Raw genomic sequence first — 13,977 nt, forward strand, 5'->3', positions numbered from 1 at the left:
GAGCGTGTGTGACACAGAGTTTGATTCAGCAGGAATCGTGTGTTAGCACATCTCTCTCCAGGGGGTCATAGAGACGGTCCCATGCTGGTTGCACAGAACGCATGCCCTCTGCTGCTGTGCCCCTGGTAGCTGTTACAAATGGAAAACAGTCAATGTCAGCTGAGATGGAAAAATCTATCTGTATCATGGTAATGGTGCTCACAGCTCAAAGGATCTCACTCTGTCCTTGAGCAGGCAACGCTAAACCTGCCAAACACTCCGTGCCTTTGAAAACCCCCATTAAAATTCAGCGTATTTCCTCAATAGAGATGCTGCGTCGTTACATAACTCAGTGCTCCTCTGACTCACTGAAAAGCAATCATCCATTTTTTGGTTGAAAATGAGGATAAATCCCTAATGTAAGCTGCAACAAGCTGGTGCTCGTATTCATCTGGTCCAAACTGACAGACAGACAGAACGAAAAGCTGTTGGACACTCACCACAAACACTACACAGTAGAAAAATAAAAGCTCTCTGACATCTGTAGTGGGAGCTGCTTTATCAGATTCTTCTCCGTGCATTCCGCTCAACTGAACTTTATTTGCCTCTTCGGGGCACTAATCCAAAATTAAATATAAAAAAACACTCATTATGGGATGTTATTTTAATTCTTTTTGTGAGAAAGCTAATTACTTACACATTTTTTTTCCATTTATGATTACGCAGTCATATGTATAATTTGAGTAATGAATATCAGGGAGAGTGTGGTCTCAGAAGCACTGTGGAAATTAATACTTTCATTTGGGATCAGTTAAAAAACACACACACTCACACACACAAGATAAAAAAATGAATTGATGTGGATGTGCCAAAATACACAGAGAGAAGCAGAATACTGCTCATGGACACGTTAGTAATGAAGACATTTCTGTAAATGACGTCATATTTGTCAGTGGAAACATTATTCACCGGTTTCAACTAATAAAGGTCAAGAATTGAAATGCAAGAATTGAATCAATGTGGAGTTTTGTCTGTATTCAGTGTTCACGTGTCATCAAACATGTTGAATGTGTTTCCTTCCTCATAAAACATTTGCTGACTTTTTGTGAGCATTTTGAATCCTGCAGTGTTTACATCAATGTTTAATGTGCTTCTTTTTTTCTGTCTTTCGTTGGCACACTGCTGCGCTTCTTGGTGGTTTTACTTCCATTTGTGAATCATTAGAGTAAAATGAAAATGTAACCACTGACAGGAATGTGTACTGTAGTCACAGTATGTCAAATGTGGGCTCTGTGTAGATCCATAACAATACCTGTGGTTTAAAGTCCACAGGGTGCGTCTAAGAGGCATTAGCGTGACACGCAACTAGTGCATGGAACTTGTGTTTTGGAACATACTAAGAACACCGGTCAATTTTGAAAAAGTGGATTATGTGGTTGCAGAAGTTTCTCTCAATGTTCTGGGGCCTTTTTTTGCTGAGTTTCTTATGTAGAGGACACATCACACTCTAAAATGTCTCGGTCTGTCTCGTGACAACTGATATGTGCTATATAATAGCTGCTATCTATATATATATATTATGTTATATAGGTTATTGTTCTTGTCAAGGAGAATCAAACAGCCTGACTGCTCTCTGTGACCACGTGGGCAGTGTGTGTTTTAGTAGTGTATGTTTGGAGATGCGGACAGTCTGTCTGGACCACAATCCTCTCTTATTATCGACCAGCAGCAGGATGTCTTTATCTCCTGCCATGCGCCGAGCTCTCCGCTCTGGCTGGCTTGTCGGGCGGCCCAGTTGCTCTGGCACAGCATCACAGCCTCCATTTTGGAAAGAGCTCCACCTCCTGACACTCCTGGGTAGCGCTGAACTTCTGACCCCTTCTCTCTTGGACACAGTCACTGCTCTGTAATCCCCTGATCCGTTCTACACAAGAAATTATCGTGATAAAAAAAGCGGTACCTGAAAAAAAAAACATGCACAGCCTCGTGCCAAGACGGCCAAGCTCATCTCCATTTCAGAAAGACATAATTTCTGTGAATTGCAGTTTCTGGTCGAGGGAAGATGAGTGGGCTCAGTTTTTGCATCTCTTCTTACCATCTGTTGTATCTGCTTGTGTGTAAAGAAAGCCTGTTTCAGCATGTAAAGCCTCGAGAACAGGCGGAGCTGAACGCAGCTGAGCTAGTGACCGACTAATCCCCTTAACACATGGGACAGTGCCGGCACCAGCTCTAATTGATTCCTGAAAATGACTGGGGCTGAATCTGCGAGTGAAATGAAAGGTTTGAAATTCCTGTGTGGGTTGAGGCTTCCAGCAGCAGCAGCAGCAGCAGCAGCAGCAGCAGCAGCCATCATTTCCAGGTGCAGCATGTCTCAATCCGTAATCAGAAGATAAGAAATGAAGATTGCTGCTGTTGCAATGAAAATAGATTTACATACACGCAGTGAACGCCTCACTCCTTTTTGGCATTTTCAACCTCTGACTGAGTGACAAGATGTTCGATTTTCCCCTCCCTCCCTCTCTCACTCCCATCATATATTTATAGAATCTCTTTCAGGGGCTGGGGAGGCAGAAAAAGGGATTATGATGGTTCCCCATGAGGACTGTCCTCTGGGCAGAACTTCTACACACACACACACACACACACACACATATATGAATTTTATTTTTTCCCTTCCCTTTGCATCCAGACATCCCTCCTGATTAGGCTGTCAGATTTTCTCTCACAGACATTTCAATTTATAAACATCAGAAAAAAACCGTCTCTCACGGATCATATCTTTCTCACAACAGATGCGACACGACACTGCAAATAAAAGCAGCATGTTTTGGATCTTCAGTGCTCAGAAATGTTAATTCATATGTCACTTTAATGAGTGTTTGCATTTGTTCAGCAATTATCTTCAAAGTCCCCTTGTTCGCTGCATTAATTATTGTGTATTGTGGTTCCAATTTTTCACACATGACATTTATTAATCACAAACTCTGCACTGTAGTAATCAATTTAAAATCTTTAGAGCACATGTCTGATGTGACACACAGCCTCTGGTTATAGTGGCCTAATTAGCAACTGCAGAGAGGCATGGATCCAATGGTTCACATGTCACTGCCCTCTAACATCAGTGTAAATGCAGAGAGTGAGCGAGGGTGTGCATGTGTGCTCTGTAACCGAGTGCCTGAGGACGACACACCATCTATCGTCACGTCCGCGCCGCGTGCTTTATTCCTCATTCTCTCATAATTTAAAGTCACATAAAGGTCATCACGCTGCGCTGTTATGAATCATAATGAAGAACAGCTCTCAAGTATGTTGTGTAGCTCTGTGTATTAATGAAATGAACAGATACTGATCAATGCTCCTTTAGCCTTCGTGCCTCTGAGTGGGCGAGACTGACAGCTGAACCAGCAGCCAATGTCAATAAAGTGGCAACATGAGTTCACCAATAGTGTTAAATTAAAGAATTACTGACAACATCATTTAGCATTTAGTTAGTGTGCTATTGCTGATGAGCTAACATGCTTAGTAGTAGTAGCAGCAGGTATTTTGGAAAGGTCCTTGGGTAAGATACTGAACCCCAAGTTGCATGAACAGGTTAATGAGTGAATGCGATGTGTGCTGTAAAGAGCTCTGAGTGGTTGATAGGACTGGAAAAGCACTATGCTTACCGTTAACTGTCATCGTCTTCCAAATCAGTTTTCAAATATCTGCCACTGGTGAACTGACCACATCGATCAGCCGTTTTTGGCATTTAAATCAATTAAATCAAGTTATAACGTTTAACGCAGAAGGGGTCGCTCATAGTGATGACCCCACAGTGAATCATATTCATTTCCAGAGTCAGATGGCAGCTGGTTTCAGCAGATTTGAAAAATCCTCTGACATCAGCAGCAGAGACAGTGGTTACAAAAAAGGCGATTTCAGACATGAACTTCCGAAGATGTCTGCAAAATTGGGTTAGCACTTTTTTTCTGGAATTTGCCTTCCGCACACAAAAAATGCAGCAGGAGATTCTTTGCTCAGACACGTTAACAGCAACACAGAAATGTCCAGAGTGTTCAGGTGAGGCAGAGGAAGGATGTTACGTATGAATTCCCCTGCAGAGATCACAAGTTTTTGTTTACAGCACATCAACACCGGTGTCGGCCCTTATCATCAAAAGCTCTCTTGAAATCGTAATCGTTGTCTTCTACGTGTAGGGCACCGCTTTTTCAATATTTAGTTTCTTTTCCATTTTGCATCTGTCATGTGTTAGAAACGTGATAAACACCCCCCCCCCGCTCACAGTGAATCCTGTGGAGGATCCCTTGCTGTGTTCTCACATCAGCTCATTTGGACACTCTCCAGAGTTTTACTAGAGGGCTGCCCGGAGAAACTCTGTGGCGCTCACTTGGACTTTTGTGTTCTCACATACAGCACCCCTGAATGTCATTTATTTAGATTTACATACACTATGAAACCACTCAAATGTAAGCATGTGTGTGCCCCTGAAATGCTGCCCTTTAGCGCCCAAGGCTACATCAAGCCAAGAGGCATCCCAGACAAAGGGCTCTCCTGTGAACAAAGTTATTTATTTCATCTCCTTAACGACAAAGATGCCACACAGTTATCATGCCCAAGACAGTTTTACTCAAAGCAGCAGGGGCGTCGGCGGTCACAGTCACCTTGCTGCTGGTAAATCTGCTTAGCAAGCTGCTCCAAAGCATAGCAAAGCAAGGCAGCTTTATTTTTATAGCACATTTCTAACGCACGCAAAAAAAAAACATCTGAACTTTGATAAAACCGTAAGAATTGAAACCCTGAATCACTCAAATTGTATTAAATTAATAGAAAATAGAATATAAACAGATTTAGATTAAGGTGATCGTCAACACAGTTATAGTACCGTAAAAAGTTGTACATTATAACAAATGTAGCAAAAGCTAATTTTGAGTTTTCTGTTTAGATTTAAATGTGGCAAAAGTTTGAAATCATCAGGTAGTTGGTTCCATCCAGCATTGAACTTCTGACTGGAGGTATTTTTTTTATCAAATGATCTTCTAGTCCTCCTGGGTTTAGATTCTTCAAGGACATCACAAATGTATTTTAGCCCCAAGCAAGAAGACCTTTAAATCCTATAGGTATCTGGATGCTAGTGTAATGATTTAAGAACCTTGCTTTGCAATTGCATTGATTGATGTGCTGAGTTGCGACAGCAGTGTTGTGAGTCAGCTGAAGTTGTGTAGCGGTCTTTTTGGGAAGACCAGAGTCGCAGACATCCACCCTGCTGGAGAGGAAGGCATTACTAGTTTCTTTAAAACTTGTCTGGACATGGAAAATCCATCTCCAGCCATTTATATCAGATGGTAAAATGCAAAGTACTGCTATTATCGCAACAGAGTAAGGAAGGCCGCTTACGGCTAAACTCAGTGTACCCTCATTAGTGGCGTGTTCGAAACGCTACGCACTGAGCACCTACCACAGATGACAGAGCCCAATGCCAACAGGTGCCCGTTATTTCCCAGTCACCCGTTATTTCCCAGTCACTGTCAGTGTAATGAATTACAGTTTCAGCCAAATCAACTGCCCTTAAAATTGAAATCATACCACTAAATACTAATAAACATTTTGAATCCAAAGGAATTTAAAACTTTCCAATTATTTATTTGCTTGTTTAAAAAAGTCGTGGTCAAGTGATAACAGGCACCTCTGCGGACAGCTGGTCAGGCCAGGGAGCAACACTAACTACCTCCAAACCATTCTACTCTTCATCTTCCACCACATCATCCTCAGGCTCATCCTCCTTGGCCACGATGTCTCCAGCCCGAAGGTAGATGTTGTGAAGGATGACACATTCACAAAAATAATATATATATATATATATTACAAAAGAAATGAAACCATTCCCCTTAACATACTCGATGATGGAGCATGTCCTGGGATGATGGACAATGAAGCCCTGGGGGAAGAGGGTAGAGCTGTGCAGGAGCATGCTAGAGTCGAAAACTGACCGAGGTCATCCTACATGCTGTCTGTGATGGTCACAAACAATCTGCAACAGTTTCCTCTTCCTGTAGCACTAATCACTAATCAGGGCCACGTAGCAGACCTGGCAGTGTCCAGTTGTTTTCATGAATGCTATGTTTCTTACCAGCCCTGCAAACCCACAGGGTACTGCTTTCAGGTCTCCCGGGGTCACCACCACCTCCACATGACTCTGCAGTGGACAGTGCAACGAAGAAGTCCAAACACACTTTTTCCTTGTCCATAGTAGGCAGCCTCCTTTTCCAGTACAAGTTAGAGTTTTGGGGATTTGATGTATTTTCCCATTTGCGGTTGTGGTTTGCCCTTCCCTGCTTTCAGTTCGACTTTAATAAGTCTTGAAATATGGGCATGTTCTCCATCTTGTGTGTTTATGCAAAATAAGTGCTCCCCTTAAACATTTCAATTTGTGCCTGACTCTAACTTGCAACCAGGCAGTACACACCTCAGCCTGACACTTTTCACCTCTTCAGAAATACATACCAGATATCAGTTTATTATTCCCTTCATCATGCTGAAGTGCTCCTTGAGATGTTTGCTTCCTGAAGTAGAGATCTACGATAGAGAGTAAAATTTCATCCAATGCTACCTTTGCATAAGGTGACTAATCTTTTTAATCCCCCCAGTTGGATCAGCCTTTAAACAGAGTGGCAAACACATAGGGTGGATTAAGAGAGCGAGAGAGGGCAACCGGCGCTCCACAGAAACAGTTTAGGGGAGCTCGGAGCACCGAGGCAACAGTACAGTGATAAAACAGGACGTCCTTGACACAAGCCCACTTCACTGTGAGGTTTCGGAAGGGTGGAGGTACGCGAAGACAGCTTTGTTTCAAAACAGATATTGCACATGAAGGGCATATTTCAGGCACTGAGTAAGAAACTTGAAGCAAAACTGTTTTTCACAAAATAAAACAAGATTACAGCAAATACATAAATCCAAGCTGCCATTCTAATAATGTCTCAAATAAAATCTGTTAATCGGGTGTAATGTCAAGGTCTGGGGTACATGGGTCACATACACCAACACAAGCTGAAAGTCAGTTTTTTGCAACTGCCAATATTTTCCAAATTACATGTATATTTTGTTATATTATTTAGAAAATGTTCACTCATACTATAGAGATAAAAAATGTTCTAGTAATCATAACTTGGAGTGTGTCATCTCAACAGTATTCTGCCACCCTTGATGGTAAGATACTGTCAATACTTCCTGCAGATGTTTCACACTAAACAGATCCTGCACATTTACATCTCTTTTTGGAGCTGTAAACTTAATTATATGACGGTTTTTTGATGAAACATTTTAATGCTGGTTTTAATGTCACAATTATGAACAAATGTATAAAAATATACACTTAAAGTTTGCACGTGGTTCATAACGCCACCTAGTGTTTCAATTATTTGGGATGTCTCTACGTAATGACATTTATATATATTTGCAAAGGTTAACACCCTCTAATCAAAGGTGCCACCCGCGACGGCACTTGGGGAATCTATAGGCCCATGCTAATTTTGAAATCTACACAAAAACTAAGCCTCTAAACCACCAAATTGTCAATTATTCATACAGACACACACAGTGTTTGAACCGCTGGTTGAGACAGCCACCTGTGGTTCAAATGGCTCGGCTTTAAGTGTTAAGTTTTACTGACAGACACATAACAGTGATAAAAAGAACTAAATATTAAATGTGAACACAAGTAATTAGTGAACGAAAACTATTTCTGTTAAAAAGATTAAGTCAGAGATGAGGATTGGTGAGAATTGTGTTGCGTAATTGAGTTGTATAGTCAGCTCGGTATCATCAGTTATTAATCATCAATCAGTTTGGAAATGACAACCTCTGGCTAATTTGCTGTTGCTCCTCTAAAAATGCCTGAAGGCATGTCGTACAAAGACAGATTAGATAATCTCATGTTACTCTTTGCAAGAAAGCAAATAAACCTATTTTCTAGAATGCCAAACTATTCCTTTAAACAGAATCCACACTGAGCACCGAATTTATAACAACTTGAGGCAGAGTGGTGATGAGTAGAGTTTCTGTGAATATATGCCTGTAATGTGCATCTGGAGTAAAAACAGCAGTGATGAGGATTGGCTGTAGTGAAATGCCCCAGACCTCTTTATGACCTGTAAACTGTGGCTGAATGAGAACTGATTGGGTCTTTATTTTAAAATGTGGGGCTTGTCAGGAGATGATGCCAGTGGCTGTAACTATTGCACATTCCCAGTGTGCTACAAAGTCCCCTGTCAGAAACCCAACGGGAGGCTGTGGCCAACACCGTGCTCTTTACACACTTCCACACTTTACAGATACGATTTCCCCCCCCCCTTTAAACTCAGGGGAGAGAAATAAACAAATAGAATGTTAATCTTAAAAAGTGAGAGGGTGAGAAAAGAAAGACGGATGTGGGTATTGGCTTTATGTAACTTTTCTCATAGGCAGGTTTATTTCTGTCAAACAGTGTTTAAACCTTTCATAGCTGGTTCAGACGAAGTAGCTGAAATCAATTATACAATGCTAAATCTTCTATTATCTAAAGCCCCTCTGAGGGGCCCAGTAATGTTCACATAACAGGTGCAGTGATAAGATCCAAAGATCCACGGTACTGATTTTTCCCTCCTCCCTTGTCTGACTGCTGCATTCACACTGCGTCTCCAAAGATTATGATTAAAAGCCAATACATGACTGATAAATGCAGCCTTCAACCACCTTAATACCTATAATTTAGGGCAATAAAGCAAATTCCATCCAGCCTTCATCAATCTCAGCCGTTATCAGTTTTTGAAATTGAATTAAAGTCAGCGCTGCGCTCAAAGGGGATTTAAAGCAACCTGCTCGGAATATTGCAGGCTTGTGAGCCTTTAGTCTATGTCTGGAATGCCAAGCACAATTAATCCCCATGAAATGGAGCTCTGTGGCATTGACGAGAATTAAGGTCCTAACACGAAGTCAATCAAGGGGATCAGCAGGCTGGCGAGTGGAGTGCCAGCAGCCCCGCCACACAGGCAAGCTAACTGATGGAAGACGAATGGTCCAGTGGATCAAAGAGACATCAGCTGATGACAGGCTTACAAATATCTACAAAACTGTGTTGCTTCTTTTCGTTTTTTCTCTATTCAGTTTTTGCCCTGCTGTTAACAGGGTCTGACAATGGCTTTGTTGGTTGCTCTCGTTCATATCTCTACGCAATCCATGGCCATGAAATTTTGTACAGACATTAACGCCCCATGTCACCACCATGAGGTTGATATTTGTGGCTCACAGTGAAATATCTAAACAGCTATCATATGGCTTGCCATTAATATTGCTCCAGATACAGGTGATTTTCATTTAATTTCAAAAGTAGTTCACCATATACAGAAAGATTCTCCAAGGGATGTGTCCATGTTTTACATCAAAGTCCGTGAGAGCATCCATTGAGCCAGCTGACTTTCTGTCTTCCCAGACACATGAATGGGCTCTGGTAATAATACAAGTAGTCATTTTGTATTTGTATATGATGCACAATACTGTTGTCACTGCAAAATTGCTCTACAGCCTCCAAAGGTCCTTCTCCAAGGGCGTGATTTCAAGTAGAAAGCAATAATAAAATTTGGTCAGTTTGTCAAACAACTTCAGGGGTATTACCATCTCAAGCTTTTGGGCCAGAAGAGGACTGATGTAGCAAAGATGGATCGTAATTATTATTATTAGTGATCTAGATCTAGATCAGTGTAAACAAATCTCAGCAGTCCTGATCTCATCTGGTCAATTTGACATTTTCTTGGATACAAGACACTTGAAATGATGATTGGAAATATGGCCTAAAACAGTGGTAATGACTTGGCCACAACAAGTCACTTTAGGTGTTTGAACCATAGACCGTATATAAAGATGAATGACGCAGTGTGGCACGGTCTGTACAGTCTGCACAGTAGTGATTGTGGAGTGAAGCCGTGGTAGCCAAGTTCCGCCGATACATGCTCGAGTCAGTCTCAGCTGTCATACATGACCTTTCACACCATTTTTACAGCATCAAATATCTAAACAATAATAATAAAAAACAGAAACATGTCAGAAACATGAACACATGAACACATCAACTTTAATTGAAGAATTAGGTGCTGATTAGACTCAAAATCTCCAACAAATTACATTATTGTTTGTTTCTTCAAACCAAAAATGGACGTCATGAAAGCTCCCCAGAAGTGAAGCCCAATTAATGTGAAACGCCCCTTTATCACACTGTGTAATAAGAACTATACCTAAAATGACAGAAACCATGGAAATATTGAACTATATTTTTATTTATGACCTAAACTGCAACCAGCCACTAGGGGGCAATTGGGATTCTTTGGCTTCACTTCTGGGGTGTTTTCATGTCATCCATCTTTGGTTTGAACAAACAACCAATACTGTAATTTGTTGGAGGTTTTCGGTCTCCTCAACACCCAATTTTTCAATTAAAATAGACATACTGTAAAAGAGTGCTGGAATTAATGATGAACTAAAATCACTGCACTACACTGAGTTTATTCCTCTACCAGGAAAAAAAGCACCCCCCAGTACCCAAGGTGAGGAAAAAAATAACAGATTGATACACCATCCAGTTTTTTATTTTGTATTTCCTGTGCTTGTTCTTCACATTCTGTTTTATTAATACTTACTGAGAACATACCACCCACATTTACAGTGTGCTAAACCAATGCCTGGTGCCCAGAAGCATCACATTGCTGTTTGCCAGACGACCTGCTGAAAGCTAAGCCATGTTAAATCTGCATCATATGGTGTGTGAGAATGCCAATGTGAAGGACCCCGTTATTCGCTCAGAGGTCATGTTAAAATGGAACACCTTGTGATATTTTTTTTGTCTGCCTTTCCTCTTGCCAGAAGCGGTCGTGAAATTAGAAGGTGAACCATTTCAAACCTGGCAACTAATTGCAGGTAGAAATGAAGCTGGAAGCCTGGCAGAGATAAACACCTTGTATAAATAGATTCAGGCACTTTCAGAAAATGTCAGCCCAGCACATCAGAGGTGTAAGATAGATTTGGCAGCCAGATAGAGCCAGACCTGGGTGTGCGGTGAGAATGGGCCACCCGCAAGATAATGAAGTGAGTAGGCACTAAGTGTAGAATTGACTGCACTGAACATATTTCATTAGCCACACTGAGTCCCCATATTGTTCCGCCGTAGTACACCTGAATCCTGAGCTAGGCTCTCAGCGTGGATGAATAATGAGAACAAGGGAGAGGGAGAGAGAGAGAAATGGAGTGTCACAAAGTTAAAGGGCCGGTTCACCCAAACACATTTTATCATAGCTCTGTAGCACATAGCCATGTACGTACAGTAGTTGTTGACACAGCACTAGTACAATGAAGGTCAATGGAATCTCATCTGTGGTGCACGTGGCATTGAAAGATGACATTTAAAGGAGAAGTTCATATTTTTGGGAAAAACTCTCATCCGCCTTAGCTCTGATGGTTAGTTGGATACTAAGATAATAGGTTCCTCAATACAAAACACTGTATGTATACTTGTTGAATGCCATTTCTTCCTCATGAAATGTTTTGAGTGCTTATGTTTTGTATATTTCGAGGTGGTCTTTTGGGGCTACATAGACCGCAATCCCAAACCGAAATGTGACTGTCTGACCTACAGAGGATTTGTGATTCATGTGACCGGCTTGTCTCGTCCTCACTTAGCAACAGATCTGCAATTTGACACAAAAATAACTTTTTAATGCCCCTTGGTTTTTGAACATGTGTACCATGAGCTTTTCGGTTGTGTTGAAACCTGATAATTAAGCACCGGATATCTTGTTGCTAGACAGCAGCATTACCTCTTTGAAAATCAGTTTTTCAAGGACAGCAAAATTCATCCTGGGTTGGAAACTTAGTTTTTTATGGTATGGACGGACGCGTTCGTATCGTATTTGGAGGAGCATTCGAAATAGGACAGTCAAGACGCGCTGCTGTGACTCAATCAGCCTTCAAATGCAGCCTCTGCAGGATAAGGTCCCTGAATTGAAACACTGCCTCTGTTTGCCAGCTAACGGTCTTCTTCTTCCTGTTGGCCCAGCGGACTGCTATGAATCTTTGTGTGCTACTGCCACCAACTATTCCATCTCCACATTTTGTGTTGCCGGCTATAGTAAGTACACACCCAGATTGTTGATGTCACCTGACAAAACCACATCCACCACAGATTTTACATTAAATAGATGATTTCTTTGGTGCGATGTCAACTGATATTCAGCTACTACAATGTCAATAACCTTACTATGTTGTGGTCTAGAAGCGTGGATTTTCGGCCACTCCTCCCATAGTCCAAAGACATGCAAATAAGCTGGTGTCTCCACAATACCTGTGCGTGAGTGTGCCTATCAATGGCTTTTCTGTCTCTATATATCAGCCCTGTGATGGACTGTTGACCGGTCCAGGTTGTACCCACCCCTTGACCGATGTCAGCTGGGACTAGATACAGCCCCTACCCCCATAACCCTCAAAGAATAAGCACTATAGATAATGAATGGTCTGGAAGCAATGACTGTAAATAAAGATGGACGACATGACATAAGCTGCAATGTCATGTCGTCCATCTCAATTTACAGACATTGGTTTCAACCCTGTAACCCCCATCAGGGGTACATTACATTACTACATTGCAGGTAGACATTTAACCCATTAAATTGTGAGAGAAGAGAATGAGCTGGTTTTGTTACAGTGCTGTTGCTAAGCTGCCAGTCAGTCTGAGTGGAATGTTAAGGCTGTCAGACTATTAGCTGGTGCTGCATTTGAGACAGTGGCTGGCTGATGAACTCCTTGCTTTGTGTTATTGAACAGAGCAGCACATTCAGGTTTCCACGGGCTGAGCCATCAGGGCTGCTGCTGTTCTATATACGGTGACAACTAAGACTGTGAAATATACGCTCATTTATGAAAGAGCAATCAACAAGTGGAAGTGGTTGACAATGGATTTTCAGTAGTTGTCTGTGTTTGTGGAGTGGCTGAGCTGTAAATTCATTTTTCAGTGGGTAGATAGAAATTGTATTTCCCACATCCCATTTTATCCAAATATCACCACAACCAGTATTTTGGTAATGTGTTGCAGGATAAAAGTAGAAAGGAAATACTGTACTGTTGAAGTACTGTTGACAGTATAGTGGGGATCCCATACGTCAGGATTATTTTTATTGTTTATGTATTTCTTAGTCGCTCCATCAATTTTATTCATCAAAGTCAGTTAACTTTTTCTGTGGTATACTGCTCATCCTGTAAAAAACAACTGTCTACTGTGCTCTTTCTAATGCCTGACCAACAAACCCATGGACAGATTTTCACTAAACTTGGTGGAAATATTACTTTGGAGCGTATCTCAAGATGCTTAACTTTTGGACCTGATAGGTCAAGGTCAATAAGAGATGGGCAGAAAAAGAAATTGTCGACCACTCATCACATGGGCAATTCATCCAGATGCTGTATATTGCATACTTAAAATTATGACTTTAGTATTACAATTGGTGTCATTATTATTTTGTTGATCAAAAGTACGGGAAGATTTTGAGCCAAATATCAACTGTTCTAATCATATCATGATCATGTGTCACAGGTCGACAGTGATAATTTACAGCAGTGTCTTATTCTGAAATTTGCCAGGTAAAATTGTGGAGACCAACAAAAAAAAAATATTTAACAAAAGGAAAAGACATAAAACTGCATGTTTATTTTCATGTATGTTCCTCTTCAGTCTCTGTTGTCTCAAAGATGAATTTCCTCATACTTTGTGTTTATCTGACATGTTTTTCAGAATTGCAGATTTCTCTCCATGACTTACTTGACGTGCAGTGTTTGCTTTTGTCAGCCTTAAATTAGTTGCTTTTGTTAGCCTTAAATTCTTAAATTACAGTTAGAGCAGGCGTTTCCACTTGTCATTGGGTGGAACTAATTACTAGGTGGACCATTTATGATGGCTCAGATCCAGCAATTACTGCAATCCAA

The sequence above is a fragment of the Hippoglossus hippoglossus genome, chromosome 24 (assembly GCF_009819705.1).
Source record: "Hippoglossus hippoglossus isolate fHipHip1 chromosome 24, fHipHip1.pri, whole genome shotgun sequence".
Taxonomy (NCBI): Eukaryota; Metazoa; Chordata; class Actinopteri; order Pleuronectiformes; family Pleuronectidae; genus Hippoglossus; species Hippoglossus hippoglossus.